We start from the raw sequence: 25,504 nt of genomic DNA on the forward strand, positions 1-25,504 counted from the left end.
AGCAAATTCACAAACAGAGAATCTATAAAGCCACAATTGGTATAAATACACAATATTGTGCGTGTTGCATAGATACTGTCTAGAGTTCCGTCTTCCACAGATACCCAAACACCTCTTACGTGCTTAGGTATGAACAAGGGTTACTCCCCCAGATTTCCCTCCATCAAAAATATGTTTTGGCTGGGCAGTGGTGGCACATGCCTTTAGTCCCAGCACTCAGGAGGCAGAGGCAGGTGGATCGCTGTGAGTTCAAGGCCAGCCTGGTCTATAAAGTGAGTCCAGGTCAGCCAAGGGTACACAGAGAAACTCTGTCTCAAAAAAAAAAAAAAAGTGTGTGTGTGTGTGTTTGTGTGTGTGTGTGTGTGTGTGTGTGTGTGTGTGTGTGTATTTTGATCTTCCACAGACTCTCCTCAATGGACCCCCCCAAAGAACTCAGTGCTGTATTACATGGGGCTCAGAAGATCCATAAGGGTTGGTTTGCAAGCCAGGCTGGCCCTCTGGCTCCTAACTGTACAGAGCAAGCTGCCCCTGCCTCACAGAAAGGGGTCAAATGAGCCGATGGCCTGCAAGAGCTTGAGTTGAGCGCTATTGTCTCTGCTTCCCTCTGCACACAGGCCTTTTCCATTAAAGCTAATGTTTCTATTCCGCTGGTGTCCCACTGAGCACAGTGGGACCTGCCAGGCCCTCCCCCAGCTGGAACTGAGAGCCCTTCACTGCAGGCCTGGGGCCTGGAAGGGAGCAAGCCAGCACAGCACGTTCCCTTCCGGAAGAGGAGGGTCATCCCTCAACGACCCTTTCTCCAGAGCCAGCACAGGGCCTGAGGCTTGCTTTTAGTAACAAAGATCATTCTCTCTGTTCCTTTGCTTTCCAGGGTCTGGAGGTGAAGAAGCACCCCCTCAGAGAAGCCCTCTGGCCAGTTGTGGCACTTTAAGAAAGTCCTGCACTTTGAAATTAGGCACACCAAGGCCAAACACAAAGCGATTAGATGTGTGACTCTCACCCACCTGCCGTGAGCCTGTTACACACACACACACACACACACACACACACACACACAACCATCACAGATGCAGCCTCCCTGCCTGGCACAGCTCCAGAATCAACAGCCCCAGTCCTTTTGCACTTTGCTGTTCCAAAACTGCCCTGGACTCATATCCACCTACCCACCCCCCCCCCCCCCCCATCCCCACCCCCAAGGCATGCTCTAAATCTGCCTGGCAACAAGGCCAGGGAGTTCAAAAGAGAATGCACAACCTGCTCTGGTACCTACCCAGCCTGTGGGAAGCGCCTGATGGACAGCAAGTTAACAGCATTTCCTCAAAGTGTCCATAAATAACTGACAACTAACAGAGGGCTGGGGGCATTTTAGAAAGACACACCAAAAGCTCAGCGGTTACATAGGAGCGAGTATCTTAGGTTAGTACATCAGAAAGCATATTAGGTGGGGGAGCCTTGGACAGGGTGTTTGGCCCCAGCTCCTCTTGTTAGCTTTTTGCTTAAAGCACACCACCTCCCCTTCTTCCACATGCGCCCATCAATCCTACACCGAACCGTGCTCCAGGCACAGTCTTACGCTGGGCCCCGAAGGAAGAAGACTAAATAAAGGTGTCATCCCCTCACTCCTAACTCAAAGGCGCATATGCTAATGCTCCTCCAAGACTGCCATGGTACTGAGATGGACACCACCAGAGCAAGGAAAGATGTTAATGCACCCTTTTCTCACTATCAGCTGTGTGTGTGTGTGTGTGCGTGTGCGTGTGTGTGTGCGTGTGTGTGAGTGTGTGTGTGCGTGTGTGAGTGTGTGTGTGCGTGTGTGTGTGTGTGTGTGTGTGTGTTGTGGGGAGAGCGGTATATGTGTATATTGTGTATGTATGTGTTATGTATGTGTAGTGTGTGTGCGTGTGTGTGTGTGTATTGTGTGGAGAGCAGTATGTGTATATGTTGTGTATGTATGTGTTATGTATGTGTAGTGTGTGTGCATGTGTGTGTGGTGTGTGTGTGTGTGTGTGTGTACATCTCTTGCACTCTCTCACTCTCTCTTGCTCTCTCTCTCTGTCACTCTCTCACGCTCTCACTCTCACTCTCTTGCTTTTTCTCTCTCTTCTCCCTCCAAGATGGTCAGATCTCTACTGAATCCCCCATCTTTGATTCCACTTCTTAGATGTGACTTAACAGTACTTTTCTCAATCCCCACCAGCCCATACACTGCTGCAGTCAGACTGCCCTGTTGAAATGCTGATGGTGAGGAAACACCAATGGTGTAGTTTCTCCATAACATGTTCATGCTCCCTTCAAATAAAAGCCATCGATTGCATCCTCTAATTTACTGTGCACCTGTAGTTTAGGACTCCATGGCTACCCTGGGCCTTCCTGAAGGCCGTGACAAAGATGAGTCTGAAGTCAGTGTCATGACTATGCTTCCAACAAAGAAGGGCAGACATGCACTGTTAGCTCCAGTCCAACACCACAAATGCCATCATCTTGTGAACCAAGGTTGAAGGTGACTCTTCTCTCAGTAATACACCTTACTCTGACTCTTTGTTTTAAAGAAAAATTCAATAGACCCACCCACCATCACAAGGCCCATCCACAGGGGAGTGCAAGTATGTGGTGGAGCCATGGGAGAGAAAGAGGAGCGGAGTGGTTTAACATAAAGAGAAGCAGAACATGAGACACAGCCTGACGTAAGTACCCTGTACTGCCATGTGAGGCCATGGTGAAGTCCCAGCCTGTGCTGCCACTGAGCAGCAAAGGTCTGCGTCAATGTTCATGGCTCATATCACCACCAAAGGCCACGTGAACACCCCTGACCTGGGATGTTGCCTGGGACCATGGTAATGTCCAAGGGCTGTGCAGAGCTGGCCCTATGCCCCACTGGCTGCAGCACTCCAGAGAACGGGTACCGCCCCTCACCTGAGAAGCACAGGAGAGCTGTCCCTGCCCCTCAGCAGCTGCAGCACTCTGGAGAGTGGGCCCTGCATCTTGTCAGAGCAGCAAAGGCATGGGTGAGCCAGCCTGAGGGTAAGACATCTGAAGAGCTGCTCCCACCCCTCACTAGCTACAGCATCCGTTGAACTAGCTGAGGCAGTGCTGGAGAGCGCTGCCTGGTGATGTGGGTGCCAGGAGAGCTGGCAGGCTGACCAACTCAGCTACCACCCAGGCCTAGATCCAAGGTTTTGAGTTGGCCCACCCCAACATCCACCTCGTCTATGAACTGGTAGAGCTTGTGAAAGGGCTGGATCTCCATGACACAGGCAACAGCAGTATATCCGAGTGGAGTCCCAGTGAGGATCCAGTCCTGATAGTGAAGTAGAAGTCAGTGGCCTGGAACCAGACCAATGACTCACTGCAATGAACATTTGCAAGTAAAGGTGTGTGGACAAAAGGGTGTACTGTGGGACACGCTGTGACATGCTACAGCTTCCATGATGAGATGTTGTTGTTGTTTCTTTCTTTCGTGGGGTAGGTTGACAGGGCAGAGGATAGATACAAAAGGATGGAGAGATGAATGGGATTGAGTGCATGATGTGAAATTCACAAATAATCAGTAATTTTAAATTTTTAAATATTTAAAATATTTTTAAAAATTTTTCAATACAACATAAAGCAGGTAGTGGGGGTTAGGGAAAAATCCCAACAGCCAAAGCTTCATTCCACGGTCTCTGTTGGCAAATCTTTTACTTATGGCAAACCTCAACATGGATGCTTCTCAGGCCTCCTGGATTCAAGTGTCTAACACACAAGCCTTACACACACGTGCCATAAGTTGATTGCCTCAGGGATTTTGTTACAGTAATTAAAATAAAATACAAGAACCTGTAATGGACTTTCTGAGACTGAGTTTAGAAATTCACAGAAAACACTTTCCCAGCTAATGGTTTGTTCTTTTGTTTTGTTTGTTTGTTTGTGAGACAGGGTTTCTCTGTGTAATAGCCCTGGATGTCCTGGAACTCTCTTTGTAGACCATTCTGGCCTCGAACTCACAGAGATCCACCTGCCCCTGCCTCCTGAGTACTGGGATTAAAGGGATGTGCCACCATACTCAGCCTCCAGTTAATGTTTGAGAAGCAGCTTAGAATGGTGGGAAGTGAACCCACTTTGTGTCAGACAGACTTACTGTGATTGCCAGCTTCCCTTATATTGAAGGACAGACTCTGTGTGTGTGTGTGTGTGTGTGTGTGTGTGTGTATGTGTATGTGTGTGTGTGTATGTGTATGTGTGTGTGTGTTTGTGTGTGTGTGTATGCATATACATATATACATATATGTATAAATACAGACTGCATATATGTATATATACATATATATTTCTGCAGGAGTACTCCCGTGCCTCCCTTTACCTGCTAAGGAAACAAAAGCATTAGGCTGTGATCACTCACACATGTGAACACAGCTCTAGAGGGTGTGAGTTACCTCCTCCTTATTAGGAGCAAGAGCTGATGTTGAGGGTGCAACCATTAACCACTCGATGATACGCTGAGGTCAGAGTCTAAAGTTTGCATTCATTTTCTATTGGCTCTGCATCAGAAAGTGCCAGGTAGTGATGGGCAACCACGAGGTAGAGAAACTGAGGTTTAGGGAAGAAAAATGCCTTGCCCGGTGTCCTGAAATGTAATTCTGATCATAAAACTGGAATCCATTCCTAAGCCTGTGAATTCCCCCATCCATCCATCCATCCATCCATCCATCCATCCATCCATTCAAATACTGCTTAGCCTATGACCATATAGTGGGGGAGGAAGTCTCCCTCAGTCACAGACATAGGGGAGGGGAATTGGGTGAAAGCGGGAGGGAGGGAAGGAGAGAGGGAGGGAGGAATGGGAGGATACAAGGGATGGGATACCAATTGAGATGTAATCTGAATAAATTAATTAAACAAAAAAAAGAGAGAGAAAAGGCAAATACTGCCTAGCACACAGTGTATACTCCTGTCTCACCCCCACATCAGGTTTTCCAGAGATCTCAAAGATCCAGATGCAGAAAACCAAAGAGCACAGGATGGAGATTTGGCGGGCGTTTCTCCACATTCTTCTGAAAGCCTGGCCCAGACCAGGGAGAAAAGCCAATTTCAAATTAGAAGCAAGATTCAGGTTACGAAAGACTAACTGGGCAGAAAATGTTCAGATGTGCCCTAAAAGAATGTGCCATCCGCACATGTGAAGGTGCAGCAATTATATCTGCCCTAAAAGAATGTGCCATCCACACACATACATATATACATATGTATATATACAGACTAATCCTGTGGAGTCCCCAGAGGGGACCTGCAAAATGAACAATCTTCCAGGCAGAGACCTTAAGTAAAACTCAAAGGCAAGCAATGTGGCTGGCAGAACAGAAGAAATGCATGTGAAAGGCCAAAGGGTGCAGGGGAGCCCAGGCAGGTAGATGCAGATCACCAAGGCCCTTGTGGCTCAAGCACAGGCCTCTGGCTAGAGATGAGGAAAGTCTTAGCAGGGTTTTGTGCACAGGAATGGCAATCTAGTGTGCATTTATAAAAATCGATCCAGTTGTGGTATGGAATCGAGATTGAAGAAGTGAAAATGCCTATTTGAAAAGCTTATGAGGGGCTGGAGAGATGGCTCAGTGTTTAAGAGCACCATCTGCTCTTTCAGAGGTCCTGAGTTCAATTCCCAGCAACCACATTGTGGCTTGTAACCATCTATAATGTGCTCTGATGCCCACTTCTGCAGATAAAGCACTCATATACAATAAATAAATGAATCTTTAAAGAAAAGAAAAGAAAAGCTTAGAACCCAGGGATAGTAATCCAAGCCTGTAGCCCCCGCACACAAGAAGCTGAGGCAGGGGCGTAGCGAGTTCAAGGCTAACCTACCTAGCTGAAGTTCAGGAAGAAATCCAAGAGATGCCAGTGGTTCGGGCCAGCAGCAGTGGATATGACAGGCATGTGGCGGGAAGACCTCAAGGGGTTCAGCAGCGGACTACAGTGAAAGGCTTATCGCCGGTATGAAATCAGATCTTTGAAGATGAACTTGCATCACTCAGAGAGTCCTGTACTGGCAAGCCTGTCCTTCCCCACAGCCAGTGATGCTGGTGGCTTTAGCACGTGGAGCCAAGAGGAAAGGAAGTGGTTCACTGACTGAGCCAATAGTCTGATACAGTGACAGACGTAGAAAATGTATAAAAATGTATAAAAGAGAAATGTACTATAAACCTTGCTCAGCCACAGCCCTCACTTTCCCACTGTGGATGCTGGAGTGATAGCTCACACACTGTCTCTACTAGCAGACATGATACTATCCTCACTCGGCCTGGTCACTGAGGCCAGATGGTCCCATCTATAGAGTGGGTCTCTCCCTTGCACGTCTCAGAATGCTTATTTTTCATAATCACTTAAGGAAAGGAGTATGTTTCCTCCACTTAAGCAGAATTATGAAGGGACATTATGATACCTGGAAGATGCTAGAGAGTAGAGATGAGGGTGTGGATGGGGGAAGGAGGTGACAGAAAGAACAGAGGCCAGATAGATGCTAAGGTTTCCTTCTAAGCACTCAAGTAGAGGCTAGGATGTACAAATCATACTTCATGTATGCCACCCCTGACTTGTGCCTAGCAGCCCTGAGTGAAAGAGCCAAGTAAAACTCTGCACTCCCTTCCTCCTGCCGAGGACATTCCCAGGACACCTAACTCTCATGAAAAATAAAAATTAAAGGTAAAAAACCCAAACATTCATAAAGTAAGTCCCAAGTGCTAACTGAGGACTGCATGTGTCATTTAAGCCTCACATCAACCTGAGAGGAGGCAATAGCTGCTGGCCCACTTTATGAGTAAGGAAACTGAGGCTCAGAGAGGTAAACTACCTAGTTCATCCCAATTGAGGCGATTGAGTAGCAGATCCTAATGTCAAACCAAGTTTGCCACCATGGCCCACCCAAGCAGTCAGGCCTATGAGTGTTGCAGTTGCCTTTCTTTGGAGCCACCACACACCCCTCTACAGGATGCTCCCTCATACCTGGAGATTTAAGTCAGATGCTGCTTTAGTGAAGGGGCTGAGTGAATTTATGAGCCCACAATCAGCTGTTCCTGGTGCCTGTTGACAGCACCAGGATTACATCACTCAAAAACATTCAACAACAAATAGCAGCACCTACATACTTTGACTCTCAGATGCTCATCATCTCTAATCTCTTGATCCTCAAAAGGTGGTCCATAGCCCAGGGATATCCCGTTGACACTCTCAGAAACTCACTGGAAATGCAGAACCATGGGCTCCACCAGGGACCTTCTGGGGTCATATCTGCACTTGAACAAGATCTGTAGGTGACTTGCACACACACACTGACACTGCAGAATACGGGTTCATGAGTCCAGACCTAGTAAGAGTACCCTGGGTGGCTTTGTGACTTTGGAAAAGTCTCTCTCCTCTTGTTACCTTGATCTTCATGGTTGGAAAATAAGATGTTTAGACCATATCCTTGCAAAGAAAGGCCACCCCTGTTCCCTCTGCAGATGGAATGCTGTCCAAACAGGCAAAACTTGGACACAGGAAAAGTCAACTGCCCAACTCTGCCAAGACAGCATTAAGCAAACCCTTGATATTTCCTGCTTTACAAATATGTCCGGCCAGAAAGCTGAAGATGATGCTCCAGCATTATAAAAAATTATTGAGTGACTGACCAGGCAGTAAACTGCCTCTGTCATCTTTATAGTTTTGGAAGCTACTTGCCTGTACTTCCTGCTCACTCAGATAATAATTTTCCTTCTGAAGGCTCTGATAGGGTTAAAGACTATATAGCCATAGTCTTACAATTAAGCTTAAGTTGTGAAGGATCTAAAAAGGTGTTTGAGGGCCTAAGGAGATGTTTTAAGGATGGTAAATACAAGTTATAGGAAGAAATTGTAAATGGATGCTTTAAGTTGGTAATGCAAGATAGGATAGAAATTGAGTTAGATACAAAATTCTAAACTCATCAAGATAGGATAGATTGTAGAGTTCTTTCTCCAAAGATTGCCAAACACAAATAGCCTGGACATTGTGATTGTAATTCTTACCTGACAGTTCTTGCAATTATTCTTATTGTATATAGTGTTTATTGTAAAAAAAAAAAAAAAAAAAAAAAAAAAGAGCCTTTATTGGACTAAAAGGGGGAAGTGTTGGAGCATACAGTGTGAAGTTGTATCCTGCCTTCATCACCTACCTAAGGCATTCTCTGATTGGTTCTAATAAAAATCTAACATCCAAGAAGATGCCAGTCCCAGCATTCACTCCTAAGTAGCCTATAGACCCATCTGCACCTTGGAGCCAGTGATCTGACCGCAGCCTGCTGGCTTCTCCTTCAGACTGTGGCTGTCACATCAGGACTGGACAGACAGCTCACCGGCACTTGTTCCTGGGTTCAGTTCCCACACACCACATTAAGTAGTTCACAAACATGGCATTCACTCACACAGTTGCAGACAAACACACACACACACACACACACACACACACACACACTAAATAAAATGAAACCTTTTTAAAAAAACAAGCCTCACTAACCTTAGAGTTGACAGATGAAGTGCTTGACATGCCTAGAATCCAGGCGTGCGCTAACAGTGCCTGTTACTGTTATCATTGAAATCACTGTTTTACGTGGTCCCACAGAAAAAAATCCCTTTAGCCCTGTTTTGCAGAAAGCATCCACTGCAAGGGCACAGAAGCCAAGCCACTGAGTGTGACCAGAGAGCAAAGGAAGGAGCCCCCATAGCAGGGGAGAAAGTAAATAAAACACTTCTAAAGAAAGGTCAGGAGGCGTTAGCAAGGCAGTGAGTGCCTGGGCATGGTGTGTAGAAGAGAAGAGCCTGAGTGATGGCTCAGTGATTGAGAGGGTGCTCTGTTCCTGCTGAGGACCTGAGCTGGTTTCCAGCACCCACATCAGTAGGCTCACCTGTAACTCCAGCACCTGTCGATTCAGTGCCCTCTTCTGGATTCTGTAAACATCCACATGTGTATGCGCATATGTAGAGACACACATACATAGGCATAAATTAAAAGTTTAATTATTTCTTTTGTTTATTGAGATTACAATTACAGAATTCCCCCTTCCCTTTCCTCCCTCTAAAGCCTCCCTTATGCCCCTCCCCTGTTTCTCTTTTTCAAATTCATGGCCTCTTCTTTTCTCATTAATTGTGATTGTTTTGCCGGGCGTGGTGGCGCACACCTGTAATCCCAGGTGGCTGGTGGATCACTATGAGTTCGAGGTCAGCCTGGTCTACAAAGTGAGTCCAGGACAGCCAAGGCTACACAGAGAAACCCTGTCTCAAAAAACAAAACAAAAAAAGAATTGTTTTGTGTGTGTGTGTGTGTGTGTGTGTGTGTGTGTGTGTGTGTGTGTGTACAACCTTCTCAGTCTGCAGGAACTTGTATATATGTCTTCAGGACTGACCATTTAGTATTGAATAATGAGTTGTTGTGTCCTTCCCTGTGAAAGACTGTTTCTCCCACTCATCATTCCTTAGTTGTCCGTAGTCCTCTGTGTAGGGGTGAGGCCTCAAGGTCTACCCCATCATTCCTTAGTTGTCTGTAGTCCTCTGTGTAGGGGTGAGGCTCACAGTCTACCCTCACCCCCTTTAGCATGTCTACTGTTGCTGTCCTTGGTCAGCTCAGTTGTCCTTGTTTAGGCAGTCGTGTTGACGACACTGTGTAGATGTAGCTTCTCCCATTCCCAAGAGACAGTCTCGAAGCAAACCCCCTGTTCCCCTGGCCCTTACTTTTTAAGTGGTAGGTGTGGGGTGAAAGCTCACTGGCCAAGAGCAATTACAGCTCTTGCAGAGACTGCTGGTTCAGTTCCCAGCATCCATGTGGTTGCTCACAACTGTCTATAACGCCAGTTCCAGGGATCCAGTGCCTTCTTATAATCTCCACACCCTCCTATATGGTGTGCATACACACACACACACCAACACATATGCACACACGCATGCACGTGCACACACACACACTTAAAATAATACTTTCTAATTAAAAATAAATTATTTTTAATGTCTGGAAGTAAGAGAGAGACTGTGTGACCCACGTGGGTAGTGAAGAGGAGCCATCCACCCCAACCATACCTGACTAATGCATTGATTATTTCAAGATGAACCCTGTGGATAAATCACGCTTGCAGAAAGGGCTCTCCGGCCTGCTTGTTTCTCTGCAGAGCACTCCATAAAAATTCCTTGGAGGAGAAATAGCTCCCAATCACCAAAGACAAGGAATTCCTTCTCTGTGGATCTGCACAAACATGCTCACCAAGGCCATTCTTGTCTTCAGTGCAGTTTACACCCCCTCACACCCCACATGTACGACTGACTCTTATAATGAGCAGCCTCAGCCCAGAATCCTTGGACCTGTCACTTTCCCCAGATTGATCGATTGATTGATGGATTGATTTGTCTAAAAGGCACTCTTCTTTGACTATTTATTTAGAACTGCAATCTTTTGTGAGGCTTCTAACACACATACAAAATTAACAAAACGTCTATCTTTCTCCTGCTAATATGGTTGTGTTCATTTGGCTCCTAGACGCAGCCAAGATCCCTAATCTAAGTTAATATGAAATAAAAATTACATCGGGTCATTGTCATAATCGAAGCTCCTGACAGACCAGACGAAGAAGTCAAAATGGTGCCACTAAAGGGTTCCATCACCAAGTTCAAACAATGGTATTCATCTGAATGTCTAGAAGATCAGGATTAAAGGCCCAGCAGACAAATGCCCTAGAAGACCAGTGTCTGTGGACATGGTGGTGAGGTTCATACTTGCTTAACCCTGCACTAAAATAAAGAAGGGAACAGAGGCAGCTCTGTCATAAGGCACCATATTCGGAGCCAAGCTGTCACCACCCTCATCTGAACAGCTGCAGCCTCTTGCCAAAGCCCATCAGTGACTCTCACATTCCCAAAGAGAGGGAGGGTGTCTCAGGGTTTGTGTTCCTGTGATAAAATACCATGATGAACGGCAACCTGGGAAGAAAGGAGTTTATTTCCATTTACGGTTGTAGTCTGCCGTGAAGGGAAGGCCCGGCAGGAACCTGGAGGCAGGACCTGAAGCAGACAGTGGAGGACCGCTCTTTCCAGCTTTATTCTTCCTGGTTCGCTCAGTCGGCTTTTTCATACACCCCAGGACCGGCCTGCCCACGGATGACACCATCCACATCACCTTCCACCTCAGTCGTTAACCAAGACCTGCACCGCCTGCACACAAACTTGCCTACAGGCCAGTCCGATGGAGCCATTTTCTCAGTAAGATGCCCTCTCTCAAATGACTCCGTTTGTGTCGATGTGGCAAAACAAAATCAGTACACAGGGGCTGGAGAGGACCTTGGCCCCTCCTCTGAGTACCAGCCACTCTTTACAGCTAGTTGTTTGCCCTTCTGGCCTCATTGCATGTGGCCTCAGGGAGTGGCTAGGGTATATTAATGGGGGAGGGGACACTAACTACAATGCACCCTATTTATGCCGGGTGGAGATGTTCCAATGCAGCTCCTATGAGAAAACCTAATAAAGCCCTTGGTTCTCTCAGAGTGAGCTCTGGTGGGATGATACCTTGGTTTGTCACTGGGACCTTAGAAGGAGAGGGATAGACATTGTTCACATCTCCTTCAGAGAAAGAATTTTAGCAATAAGCTGGACGTCAACTAATCAGTTGTTTTCCTGTTATTCGTCTTCTTCACACTGCCTCACGAAGCAAGTAACTGCAATAGCCAGTCCTAACTACAATGACCAGTCCTAACTACAATGACCAGTCCTAACTACAATGACCAGTCCTAACTACAATGACCAATCCTAACTACAATGACCAGTCCTAACTGCAATGACCAGTCCTAACTGCAATGACCAGTCCTGGCTTTCTGTCCCTACTTCCATCGATCTGCAAGCTTGTCCACATGCCCCATTAGAACACGCAGTCTCTTCTACAGACTTTTAAGATTGTTAAACTGGACTTTCAACTATGTCCTTTGACAATGGGACATGGGTGGGTTTGACACTCCACTGGCAGGAGCATAAATGAAGTGTAAACTGTTTTCAGGCACAAAATTGGGGCAGAGCAAGTGGCCAATGCTGAGCAAACTTGGACCCTGGCACAGGCATGAAATTCGCTGCAGTTTGCGTTGCCAGTGGTGAAGGCTGAGGAGGTCTCAGACACAGAGAGACCAGATGGCAGGCTCTGCTTAGCGTTTCTGTGCCCTTGTCACCATCAGAGAGGTAAAAGGACATGCTTAAGGGGAAGGGAGGGGAGGGACTTCCCAGAGTCACATCCCCAGGACTTCAGGAGAGGAAACCAATGGAGAGAAAGATTGGTCAGGGAAAGGTGGAGAGTTCCCAGAATGCATTGGGACTTTCTCAAGTGGGTTGTAGTCCACTTTTTCTGAGCTTTTGTTGGGTTGTTGGACGTCTGGCATCAGATGAAGGATGGAAACAGGCAATTCTCTGAGGCCTAGGATGTGGAGAGGCCATTACAATGAGGCAAAGGACAGTCTGGGTAGTTGCGGGTGGTCTTGTCTGAACAGTCACATGATGGCCTGCTGTGGTATAGCTGTGTAGTCGAATCAGCCTCCAGTCACCATGCAGTCTCCCTCTTCTCCCACCCCATGATGGGGGATGCCCCTATGCCTATGCCTATCTTGCCCCCTTCAATTGAGCAGAAACAGTCTGTGACTTCCAGGCCTACTAGAGAAGATAGCCCGTATCTGCTATTGCTTGTCAGCTCAGTCTGGGAAAAGCCCTTTCCTGTGAAATTTGAGGACTGATCAGATGTCAGTTAGGGAAGCATGATGGGGAAGTGTCCCAGGTAGGACAAAGCAGGGACCAAGCCCTCTAGGTATGCAGTGCCTGATACAACGAAAGACCAAGGTCCCAGAGAAGAATCCTCTTAGAAACAAAAGGCCTCGGAGGCAGTGGGAGAGCTTAGAGGTAGTGAGGAGCCAAGATCCAAAAGTAATACTAAGGGCTTTCAATTCCTATAGAAAATAGAGACCTAATTGTTATAGTAGACTTGGTCAGGCCTCTATGGAGGCCCATTAAGGAAAGCTATACCTCCTAGCCAAAATGATGGAATCTCTGAGCTAGGTGAAGACCTAACATTCCAGCTAGGCAGATCAACCAACTGGTTAAGAGACCATCCTCTTGGGAAGGCAGCACCATTCCTCAGGAAGTGGGTTCACCTTAAGCCACACTAAAGGAGGGGAGGAATAATTATCCCTTTGATTAGATAATGTACTATCCCTTCCCATAATCCCTGTCAACGTGTGTGCCGTCTCTACAGGGACTCTATAAGACTCTGATGGTTTTGTTTGCCTATGTGAATTCTGACTCAGAAGAACATAACTTTTTCTTTTTCTCTTTTCTTTCTTTTAGATGCTGGCTGGTGCCTAAGTATGCTTTTTCTGGTTTTTTTTTTTTTTTTTTTTTTTTTTTTTTTTTTGGCTCTTTCACCCTTTTTCTCTAAGTCCTCTTCCCCACTCTGTGACTGTTTGTCTGCCACTTGGCTGACCTGTGTTTCTAATTTAAATGGCATGGCTTTCTCTCTTCCTTTACTCTATCTCCCTCCTCTAGGGATCTTCTGAGATTTACAGCTTGCTTGCTCCAGGGTTTTCTTTTAAATTCTCCAGTACTTGCCCTTGAGCTTTCCTCTGAGTCCGTTCTTAAATTCTTTTAGTAATGAGGATAAGAACACCTGGAGGAACTCTGATTTCCCTTGTAACATGATAAGAAAGTGATGGAAGAGAGGAGTGCCAGGTAGACTTCCTGTGTGCCAGCCACATGAGATCACACTGGCCAGGCAGGATGTCAGAATAGCAAACGGCCTCCGCCATCTGACCCAGCCAGAGACATCCTAGCCATCCTGCACCTCCTAGCTCAACTCAGACCTTACTCCCTCACTGTCAGCCTTTAGAGGCCCCCAAGGGAAAGAGCTCCAGAAATGAGTGATTGGTCCCCAGCATCCAGAGGCAAAGGATTAGCTCCTCCCCCTGGCAATGAGTACTTCCAGGGAATCCACCTGCAGATAAAGGCCATCAGAAAGAGATTAGCACAGGCCTGAGCATCTGCAGAGAAGAGCCTTCCAGGTCCCCATGCTGGGAACTGCTCCAGCTGATGCGGAGGGAAGAAATCCAAACTCTCTTTGGAAAGAGCCAGAAAGGCCCTGGAAACACAGGTCCTATTTGGCTGGAGGCCTCTGTGGACCCTGGGACTGGCTTGGGGCTTGCAGAAATTAGAATCCTTTGGCCAAAAGAAACCTTTGGACCCCTCTTCTTAACCTGAGAACAGGTGACCTCCCCGACGGCACAAGGCAAGTCCTGGCAGTCAGGACAGCATGTAAGCTAGAAGCTCCTGCGTTCTGACCACGTCGGCTAAGATGCATTGAGCACTTCCTATAAACTAGATGCTATCCTAGGTTCCTTTGGTTGCTCTTACTCACTCAATGTGCACCACTCCCTACCCCGGCAGACCACTCACAGTGAGATACATAGAGCCCGAGTACTTCTCACAAGGTTGCACAACCCGCAAATGCAAGAACTTGAACTCTGGGAACCAGCACTTCTGATGACTATTCAGAACAGCAGATATATAACCACTGAACCACCCAGCTACCATGCCACTTCCTGCAACCGTCTTTAAGTGGACCCTACTTTCTGAAGTTTAGCTTGCCTTCAGATTGAGTGGGTGCATCTCTTCTTCCACCGACAATCCTTTGGTCACTCTGGAAAACCCATAGCCTGCACTGACAATACCAGCAAAGCAGATTAGTGTGGGGTTGGCGGGGGGCGGGTTTCTTCTCCATGGTAAATACGTGTTCTCATCCAGGAGCCTAGAGACTGATGGGCTTGCCCGGAAGTATGTCAGAAGACCCCTAACTCTTCACCTACTTCCCACCTTCCCAAATGACTCTCTAAGCCTTGTAGCCCTCGACATCGTGTCCTCTGTTGTGTTGTGTGGAAGAGGGCAGGGATTGGCACAGAGAAAAAGGACAGTGATTCCCTGAGGGTGAACCACCTAGAAAGCTAATAGGGTTCGGGAACACTGTGCTAAGCATCGTGCAGATGGCTCTAAGTCTCACACTACATCTCCACTCACCTGTGGCTTCCACAAATGCAGCCTAAGGGACATCTTGGGCACAGCTACATGGTGCACTCATGACTGGTGCCCTGCAAGATTTGGCCATTACCCCCACTTTACAGATAAGAAACAGAGGCTCAGAGATGGAGACCTGAAACACCTCAGTTGGGTGTGTCACCACCCAGAGGGATGAGATGACAGTGACAAGACTAGACAGACTGGCCTGAAGGTGGGTGCTTTCCCTGACATTCTAGAATGATAGACCACACAGCTCCTAGGTAAAATGAGCAAACAAGACTTGCATGGCCCAGATACCTGAGTGGTGAGTTAGCGCAGGAGTTGGGAACATCTGACTGTTTTATCTGCCTGGCACTCGTTTTGTTTCCTTATTTCTATACCAGCTTCACATCCCTTTGGGAAATCTCAGCTTCCAACTGTTAGGTTTCAAGCCCGGGACAAATGTCTGAGGTGTCCATTGAACATAGCAAAGTGGGCCTGGCCACCAGCCACACCCCATCCCTGACTCTTCGGTTCCTTTCCTGCTTAAATCAACTGAAGTTCAGTTTCTGATGTATTGTGAGTCTTGACTAACGTACCAGGTCTTAAGCTCCCTAGAAGAATTCAGGTACAGATCCAAGACAAAAGCTCAAGTATTCAAGACCCGGTTGGAAGAAGGAGAAACTCTCATCACACCCAATTGCTAACTCCACAGCCTCTGAAATGGCACTCCCTGGGCTTTGGATCCTGCCCCAGGTACCTGTTGGCTGCAGTAGCTGTCTTTTGTGCTGTCTTTTCTTTGTATTCTTTCTGGGTTTACTGGAAAACTTAAATAGGCTGCCATGTAACTGGCAGACTATAAACTCTGAGTAAATGTTGAGCTCTTGGGGAAAAGGTGACCTGAGGCCCATCCCAGGCAGTATCCAATGAGCCATGGAGGCCAGGAGCCAGACCTGGCCTAGATCTGGGCTCTGGAGAATGTGCAGAGGAAACCTCAGACGTGGCCAGCACCCCTAAAATGAGGACAATGGGCTTTTGGGAGTCCCTGAATTAGCCATGCTGCTGGGAGGCCTTCCCTCCCTGAGCATGACCATCCTCTTCAACCCCACCCTCACCCCCACCTCCACCCCTACCTCCACCCCCATCCCCACCTCCACTTCACTCCCATCTCCAGCTCCTTGTGACTTCTTTTTTTAAAGATATTTTTATTTCCAGGAGTGACTAAAATAAAAATATATAATTGAGTCCCATCATTCTTTTCTTTTCTTTTTTTAATAATTTATTTATTTTTATTTTATGTGCATTAGTATTTTGCCTGCATGTATGTCTCTGGGTGTCAGATCTTTCAGTTACAGACAGTTGTGAGCTGCCATGTGGGTGCTGGGAATTGAACCTGGGTCCTCTGGAAGAGCAGTCAGTGCTCTTAACCTCCGAGCCATCTCTCCAGCCCCTCATCATTATTTTCATTATGGAAATGGCTTGAAGAGAAAACTGGTCAGGTGATTGTTATTGCTTCCCACTTTTCAACTGGTCCTAGTTGCCATTGAGAAAACAGACAAGCCCAGAGAATCCATCCAGAACATTCGAGATGTGATAGACATGCCTGTCTATCACACATGTCTAACACAACATGCCTGTCTAACACAACATGCCTGTTCTCGGGGAGAACACCTAGGTCATAATTATGTGTATTTCTTGATCTCATCATACAAGACGAGCACAAAGGCACCGCCCATGCCTCTGAGAACATTGGACCATGCACCTTTGAAAAAGGCCTTGTCTCCTGCACCACAGATGGTCTTCTGCCAGCAGTCACGCGGGCCTGTATACGTGATATCGTTCCTTTGCGTCCTGACTGCGTCATCACACAACAGCGAACTGTATCAAAAGGACAGGAACTCAGGCCAGCAACAGCAGTGACAGACTGTGCGATCAGCCAGCTGATGAAGATGTGAGTATTCTTGGGATCCGGAAACGTTCCCTTTGCGGTGCCATAGATACCAAAGTAGGCAGCTCGGTAGATGATAATGCCCTATACTGACCCATTAAAGCCTGGGTACAGGCCCTTAATCCCATCAGATTTGTAGTTCTTAACCAGGCAGTCGCCAAGGCCTTTGAAGTCCCTTTCAGCTCCAGCTTTGCCCACATCAGCTGCTAGACGGGTATGGGCAAAATCAAGAGGGTACACAAAGCACAAGGATGTGGCCCCAACGGCACCACCTGATGCCAGGTTCCCTACAAAGTGGAGCCAAAACTGGGTCCTCTTGTCCACACTATCCAAAAAGATCTGCTTGTATTTATCTTTGAAGGCAAAGTTGAGAGCCTGGGTAGGGAAATATCTGACGGCATTGGTCAGGTTACCACACCAGAAGGACGGGACTCCCTGTTCCTTGGGGATACAAACCACGCAGTCTGTGGTGCCCTTGTATTGCTTATATGCCATGATTTGCTTGCTGGCATGCCGCACCTGTAGCTGCAGCTTGACCGATGGCTGCGGCCACTCCACCAGCCAAGAAGTCCTTGGCAAAGGACACAGCGGCATATGTCATGTCGAAAGAAAAACAGAAGAGGCAGAGGACTGCAGGACAGGGCTGGCTTGACAACCGGCTTTGACTCCCAGACTCTGGGCTTTTTTTTTTTTTTTCCAAGATTTATTTTTTACATATACAGTGGTCTCCCTGTGTGTCAGAAGAAGGCATCAGACCTCATTATAGATGGTTGTGAGCCGCCGTGTGGGTGCTGGGAATTGAACTCAGAACCTCTGGAAGAGCAGCCAGTGCTCTTAACCATTGAGTCATCTCTCCAGCCCCCATAGTGTGACTTTCATTACCACCAGCAGCTCATCTTCCTGACTCTGATAGGACACAACTAGACCAACCCCAGCCATTTTGTGTTTGAGCTAATGGGGCTTTTGGTTAGAAAGGAAACTGCACTTTTGTTTGTTTGGTTGGTTTGGTATTTTGGTTTTTTGGTTTTTTTCGAGACAAGGTTTCTCCATATTATCTTGGCGGTCCTGCATTCGCTTTGTAGACCAGGCTGGCCTCAAACTCACAGCAATACTGCCTGTCTCTGCTTCCCGAGTGCTGGGATTAAAGGTGTGGGCCACTACACCCTGCTACTTTATTCTTATTGGATTAAGAATGTTCCTGAGCAGGGGCTAGAGATGGCTCTGTAGTTATGAGCACTGGCTGCTCTTCCAGAGGACCTGAGTTCAAGTCAATTCAATTCCCAGTACCCACCCAGCAGCTCACAACAGGCTGTAACTCTAGTTCTAGGAGATCTGGTGCCCTCTTCAGGCCTCCACAGGCACTGCAGGCCACCCATAGGCATAAAATTTTCAAAGGGAAAAACTATTTTAAGGAGTGCTTCTGGCCAAGAAAAGGGGAAAGATGCATAGTGAGAAAAGACCCTGGATCCAGGAGTCCTGAGGGCAGTGTCTTAATACAGATTCGTCTCCCTCTCATTACAGGGTCCTAGAATGATCCCTCATTCTCTGGACCACAGTTCCCTTCACTATGAATCCCAGAGAAAGTGGCCTGAGGTAGAAAGAGGAACTGGAGTAAGTCGTCTTGTTGCCTCCTTTGGCCCAGAAATCCTCTTTCACAACAAAAAGCAGCAAATTCTCAGAAACTGAGACAGTAAATTGTCTGCTTAGGTTTACTTGAGACAAGGTCTTCTGTGGCAAGTTCAGGCTGGCCCCAAAGTTGTAATCCTCCTGCCTCAGCCACCCAAGTACTGAGGCTACAGTCTGGTGACACAGCAGCTGGTGGAAATGAACAATTTTCAGTCTGTTTTTTGTGTTGTTTTTTGGGGTTTTGTTTGTTTGTTTTGGCTTTTGGGTTTTTTTTTTTTTTTTTTTTTTTTTTTTTTTTTGGTTTTGGGGGGTTTGTTGGTTGGTTTGTTTTTCAAGACAGGGTTTCTCTGTGTAGCCTTGGCTGTCCTGGACTCACTTTGTAGACCAGGCTGGCCTTGAAGTCACAGAGATCTGCCTGCCTCTGCCTCCCGAGTGCTAGTGGCTCTCCTCCTCCATTTTCTCTCACCATTTGCTTTTCATCCCCCTCCCTTCTCTCATCAACCTCCAGATTTTTCTTATCTATCTATCTATCTATCTATCTATCTATCTATCTCAAGTCCTTGGAGACAAGATTCTAAGAACTCATTGATAATATTAATAAATGACCAGCATCTGTGTTAGTCCCTTGCAATTTCAGACTAGCTTCTCTTCATCGAGTCATTTGACCTGATGCTAATGGGTCTTGTAGGGATTTCACTGAAACTCGCCCTCACTCCAGAGCTTGCTTCATTGTCCCCTTGTGACCTTGTATTTCTGCAGGCAGGGGGTCTGCTTCTCCTTCCCATGGGTTGCTTTTGTTCAAGTTTGAGGAAGGCCTTCCTGTGGTTCTTAGTAAGTCTGACTATTTGCAACTGTAACACCAAACTAGGTGCTCTCCGATTTATTTATTTATTTATTTATTTATTTATTTATTTATTAACAAGAAAATCATCAGTAATAGCTTAAGCCAGATAGGAGAAATCAGGCTTAGGCCAATATGGGAGGAAAAATCCACAGAAGTTTTAAGAAGGAAAAAAAAAATGAGCCTGGGTTTGGTGAGATGGTTCAGCAAGTGAGAGTGCTTACAGACAAGCCTGTTGCCCTGAATTCAGTCCCCAGGACCCATATGGTGGAGAAGGAGAAAACTAACTCCCACAAGTCATCCTCTGAGCTCTCCTCACTTGTGTCATTGCACAACCACCCAGTCTCAGTGCCCTGCTGAAATAAATATAATATTTTTCAATGATCCCCATTAAAGAAGACATGTCTGACCCAGGACAGACTCTGTAAACAAAACCACATGAGCATCCAGACACACACTGGACAGTCAGCTGGAGGGAGCACGCACTACATCTTCCAAATACTTCTCAGGGAAGACTTTAATTAAAAGGCGAGGGAAGTCCAGCACAGGGAGCAACAAATGGGAAATGGGCTACCTTGAAGGCCATTGGCACAGAAATAGAGAATTTGGAGCTGACCAGGAGGCTGGGCATTTATGAACATTCTCCCAGTGTGAACTCATGTGTGAACCAGACTGTCAGAGGACGGCAAGGCCCAGGGGAATCCTGCACCCATGGCCTCGCCACCACCCCCAACTAGAAGGGGCTGAATCATGAGAGGCAGAAAACCAGAGATTGGCTATGAAGCCTTTAGAAAGAAAAGCCTGGTACCGGAAGGACTTGTCTCTTGGGCGTGTCATCCTATCTTAGGTATGCCCCGGCAACCGACCAGCCTGAGGGAACAAGGCTGAGGCTGAAGGAGCCACTCAAGCCTCGTGTGGTATCTCCTCTGGCAGAAGAAAGGCCAATTCTTTGAAGCAAGACTTCCATGATGTCTTTGTCACTTCCGTGACTGCTGACATTGCCCCAAGATGCAGTAGTGCGGTTGGAGAGATGGCTCAGAGGTTCAGAGCACTGACTGCTCTTCCAGAGGACATGAGTTCAATTCCCAGCAACCACATGGTGGCTCCAACCATCTATAATGTCATCTGATGCCCTCTTCTGGCATGAAGGTGTACATGCAGGCAGAGCACTGTATATGTAATAATAATAAATAAATAAATCTTAAAAAAAAAAAAGATTCAGTAGTGATCTGTTCCTCATCCTCTGAGGTAAATTCAGCTCCAGCCTCAGTCAGGAGACAGCACAGAGAACTGAAGAAACATAACAAATCCACGGTGCAGTTGAGGTGAAGGCAGTATATCACTAACTTGAGAAGGGCTGTGGAGCCATAGCCAAGGGCCACATCCATTACTCTCCACAGCTAGACTGTCTATGGGAGCAAGACACTAGCTGACCCAGAAGGATCCAAGAGTGAACAGCTGAGTGTATTTGGCTAGAGGCCAGGCCTGGACAATGGCTCAATAATGCAACACAGTAGGCCCTTGTTCATGCTCATAACTAGGATACTGAGGGGCTGAAGACCTTAGAAAGAGTGATTGCCAGGCCAAGCGTGGTGGCACATGCATTCAATCTCAGCCCTTGGGAGGCAGGGGCAAGCGGATCTCTGTGAGTTTGAGGCCACTGTTGCCAAGGCTCCTAACACAGAGAAACGCTGTCTCAAAAGACAAAACAAAACAAGAAGGAGGAAGAGAAGAGAGGAGGAGGGAGGGAAGGAAAGAAAGAAAGAAAGAAAGAAAGAGAAGGAAGGAAGGAAGAGAAAACAAAAAGAATAAATATCAGATCGTGATTTCCCTCCTCACCTGGTCCAATCTCTAGTAAGGCCATGAGGAAGACTTCCCCCTTAAGGGTCTCCCACTTTATTATCCCAACTCTGATTTCCCTGGCTTGTTTTCTTAATTAGAAGAGCTGGCCAAACAAAGTATGGAACCCAGCCATGAAGCCAGATGTGGTGGTTCATGTCTATAATCCCAGCACTTGGGACGCAGGAAGGATCAAGAGTTCGAGGCCAACCTGAGCTACATTGTAGAAGCCAAGCTAACATGGGCTTCAGACTGAGAGAAATTGTCTTGTAAAACAAAATATTAAAAGAAGTTAGTGATGCATAAGCCTCAGCTAGGGAGACTTCCTATTGCCTAGATCGCTGGCCAAATGAACGTCTTTCCTCTTGTTCTGTTCCTAGGTCAACATTACTTCACTGCCTGAAAGGAATCCTGCACTCCCTCACCTGTACTCTGTAGTGTGGTTACTTATGTTTCCCTGCTAAGTTGTGATCATCTCGTGAGCAAGGGTCTTTGCACTAGTAAAAGTAAATAGACAGCCACCACACGTTGAGTACCCCACCCCATGACACCCGTGCTTGGCATCCGTTGTCTCCGTTAACACTCATGAGAGTGTACATTTGTTTCAACAGCTTTGGGAGCCAATATCCAGAAAGCTCAGACACCAGAGCCAAGCCTGGATCCAAACACAGGCTGTTTCTAATTCAGAAAAATGTCCCAAGTATTTACTGAAAAAAACTGTTTACTCAGTATTTGTGAATTTATGGGAACCAACCTTGTCATTTCATGTATCAGCTAAAATTGAATATGCTCCCCTACCAATTTTATGCATATAGACCACCATTAATCCTAGTGATTTAAACACCATCAATCTCCTTGTATCCAATTCTGAGGATCAAGGATGCTACAGGGCCCTGTGAGGCCCACTCTCTACTCTGAGAAGTGTCTACTTCCGTTGAGTCTCTCTCTCTCTCTCTCTCTCTCTCTCTCTCTCTCTCTCTCTCTCTCTCTCTCTCTCTCTCCATGCACACGGTCTCTGGGCTTTTTTGCCTGGTACATCTGTTTTCTCCAAATGAAAGCAAAGCCTTTTTAAATGCTTCCTAAGTCTTAGAGCACAGCTCTGCTGTTTCTCCAACGGCCAAAGCAAGTCCAGCTAGATCCAAGAGGGTGCACAGATAAAGTCGACAGCCACCCGTCGGAAGACGCAGGCAGGAGCACATTATAGAGGGCATCATGTTGACCGACCTATGTGGCAACTGGCTAAGCTATGATGCCCAGATGTTCAGGCAAACACTAATGTGGAAATTGCTGTGAGATGTTTGTGAGGGTATTGTAGTGTTTTCAAGCAATAGATTCTAATGAAAGCGAATTGTTCTTTATGATGTAGGCAGATCTCAGGAAATTTCCTGAAAGTCCTAGAAGCAAAGGCACAGAGTCCCTAAAGAAGTAGTTCTGCCTTTAGACAACACAAACACTCCTGTGCTTCTACCTGAGCTGCATTACTGGTGGGCTATAGAGACTTTGGACACATCAACAGTTACTAATTTTCTTCCCTCCCTCCTTCCTTCCTTCCTTTTTCTCTCCCTCCACTCTCCCCCTCCCTCCCTCCCTCTACCCCTTTACCCTGCCCCGAGCTGTACACACCCCTAACTCAGTCCATTTTTTGGATCAATGACATAATACATGATTCTGGATAATTGACAAGAAACAGAAACTTACTGCTAACAGTTCTGAAGGCTGCAAAGCCCAAGGTCACAGGGTGAATCCTAATGAGGGGATTGCTTGCTGGGTCATCCCACGGCAGAAGGCAGAACACTGAGGACAGAATTCATATAATTAAAGCTCTTTTGTCATCAGCATTAATCCATCTGTGAGGACACAGGAGCTCCTCAGGGGTAGGCACAGGAGACACCTCAGGCCCCAGTAGCTCCTCAGAGTTCCCACCTCTCAACACTGTTGCAGTAGGATTAAGTTTCCGAGACATCTATTTTGGGAGTCATGTTTGAACCCTAATATACAGAGAGAGAGAGAGACAGACAGACAGACAGACAGACAGACAGACAGACAGAAGACTGACTGACTGACTCTATTTCTTGATGTCCCTGACAAACCAGAGTCCATTTTAACAATATAAACACATGCATCAAGCAAAAGACGTCTGACCAGAACAGAGGCCTGCAGGCTTCCTGCCCACTCCTTTAAGACTAGCCCAGTTCTAATGGAGAAACCAGAATGAAGCTGTCGTAGGTACGATGCTTTCCAGGAGCATTCCCCTTTTCTGCTTCCGCCAGGATTTGCAGTAATCATTGTTGCTTATGACACAATGGTGTCTGTGAGCATCATCTCTTTCACGTAGCTTCACACGCCCAATTCAATTTCTACAGGACCCAACAAAATCTCCTGGCCCACGGGATGAACTCAGGCACCGCCTCTAACCACCGTGGACAAGGGACACAGAGTAGGCCAGGCTTGCTCCAGAGTGGGTTCTAAGTTGGCCAGAATCATTTGCTTCAGATCCAGAACACTAAAAACAGACTCTACAGAGTATGGAGATTTTACTCTGAAAAAGTCCTCACTGGACAGAAGTTAGAAAGGAAAAAAAAAAAAAACATATTTAACAGGAATGATCACTCTGTCTGTCAGCTAGTGCCAAGAGAGACCCAGCCCCAAGATCACAGTGGGCACCCCCACCAACATCTTCTAGTCCGTTCATTGGCTGCCCAACTAGTATGGTGAACTGAGCAAGCTCACAGCAGGAGGCAGGCAGTGTGCCTGAATCTGTGAGAAAAGGCCTATTCTTAAAGATGGAGTGGAGTGTCAGATGCCAACAAGGCATGGAGCAACAGGAGCAGCATCTGAGCAGCTGCCTAGGACATGGCCAGTCCTGGTCTCTGGACTGAAAGGGCTTCCATTCAATGTCTCTTCCTTCCTCATGTGCTCCCGTTGCTGCTTCTGAGAAACCAGAGAAAACAGAACCCATGAGCCTTCCCCCAAGGTCAGCTAGGTGGTCTTTTAAAATCTAGTTTCACCCAGATTCTTGTTTTCAAGGGAAGAAATGAGTTTAGTACAGTGAGGGTTGACCCAAGCTCTTAAGAGACGGTCTCAGAGGCTGATTGTTCAAGTTCAGAAAACAACTTGTGTTTCCCAGGATTTTTGTGTGAGAATTGTTTGTTTGTTTGTTTGTTTGTTTGTTCTTCAAGACAGAGTTTCTCTGTGTAGCCTTGGCTGTCCTGGATTTGCTTTGTAGACCAGGTTGGCCTCGAACTCACAGAGATCCACCTGCATCTGCCTCCTGGGTGCTGGAATTAAAGGCATGTGCCACCACACCCAGCTTTGTGCGAGAATTTAATGAGCTCACAGATATGAACAATTCTTATAAAGACTAAAAAAGCAGCAGGTAGGCGCCACTGTATCTAATGGAATCTACGGGGCCGCCACACTGAGGAATAACCCAGCCATGCTGGATCCATCACAGCATACCCACTGCTTAGCCAAAGGCCGAGCAATCATCCAGAGCCCAACACGGCCTTTGCTCTGACGTGAGAAGCCAGAGAGAAGTCCAGGCAGGCCCTGTGGCATCAATGATAACTGCATGCCTGGGCATGGGGAAGCTGCTCCCATGTCGGCCTGACTGAGCGGCTTGGGACTCTCATTCATCAATCTGCTTTTCTCCAGAAAGATCCCACAGGAGTGTCTACAATCACACGGTCTATTCAGGGGCCTGTGGAGTCAGGCAGCAAGGCCAAAGAGAACTTTCCCCCAGGGACAGCCTGGCAGGAGCTTTAGGCCAGTCAGCTGGGCCAAAGACTGCCCCTCGGCACCTTCACGGGCCCTGAGCCAAGCTCTAGGCAAGAGTGACTCTGGAATTTACAAGGCCAAAAAGAGGCTCTTAAATAACTTTTGATTAATTTTCAAAAGAAAATGGAAAGGCGGGTGGGGGCTGTAATATATACACACTCTCCAAAGAGGGTGTGACGGTGGAACAGCTACGCCAGGCACAGGGCAACGGCCATGGAGGCATCCACAGAGAGAAGGGAGCGCCTTCACAGCCCACAGGACCATGCCCAACCGCCTTAATCGGCCACTTGAGAGCCTCAGTGGTACCAACCTACCTTCCATACATTTATTTCTCCACACATGAATGAACCCACAATTCTCAAGAAACACAGTGGTCATACATTCAGGTTTCTGACCACCAGGTTGCGCGCACACACACACACACACACACACACA

At 47.0% G+C, this 25,504-nt stretch overlaps 1 pseudogene; it reads right to left on the reverse strand.

Annotated features, from left to right (window-relative positions):
* Positions 1-16,688: 16,688 nt before the first annotated feature.
* Positions 16,689-17,587, reverse strand: LOC127211873 (ADP/ATP translocase 2-like; annotated as a pseudogene).
* Positions 17,588-25,504: the final 7,917 nt, after the last annotated feature.

The sequence above is a fragment of the Acomys russatus genome, chromosome 29, assembly GCF_903995435.1.
Source record: "Acomys russatus chromosome 29, mAcoRus1.1, whole genome shotgun sequence".
Taxonomy (NCBI): Eukaryota; Metazoa; Chordata; class Mammalia; order Rodentia; family Muridae; genus Acomys; species Acomys russatus.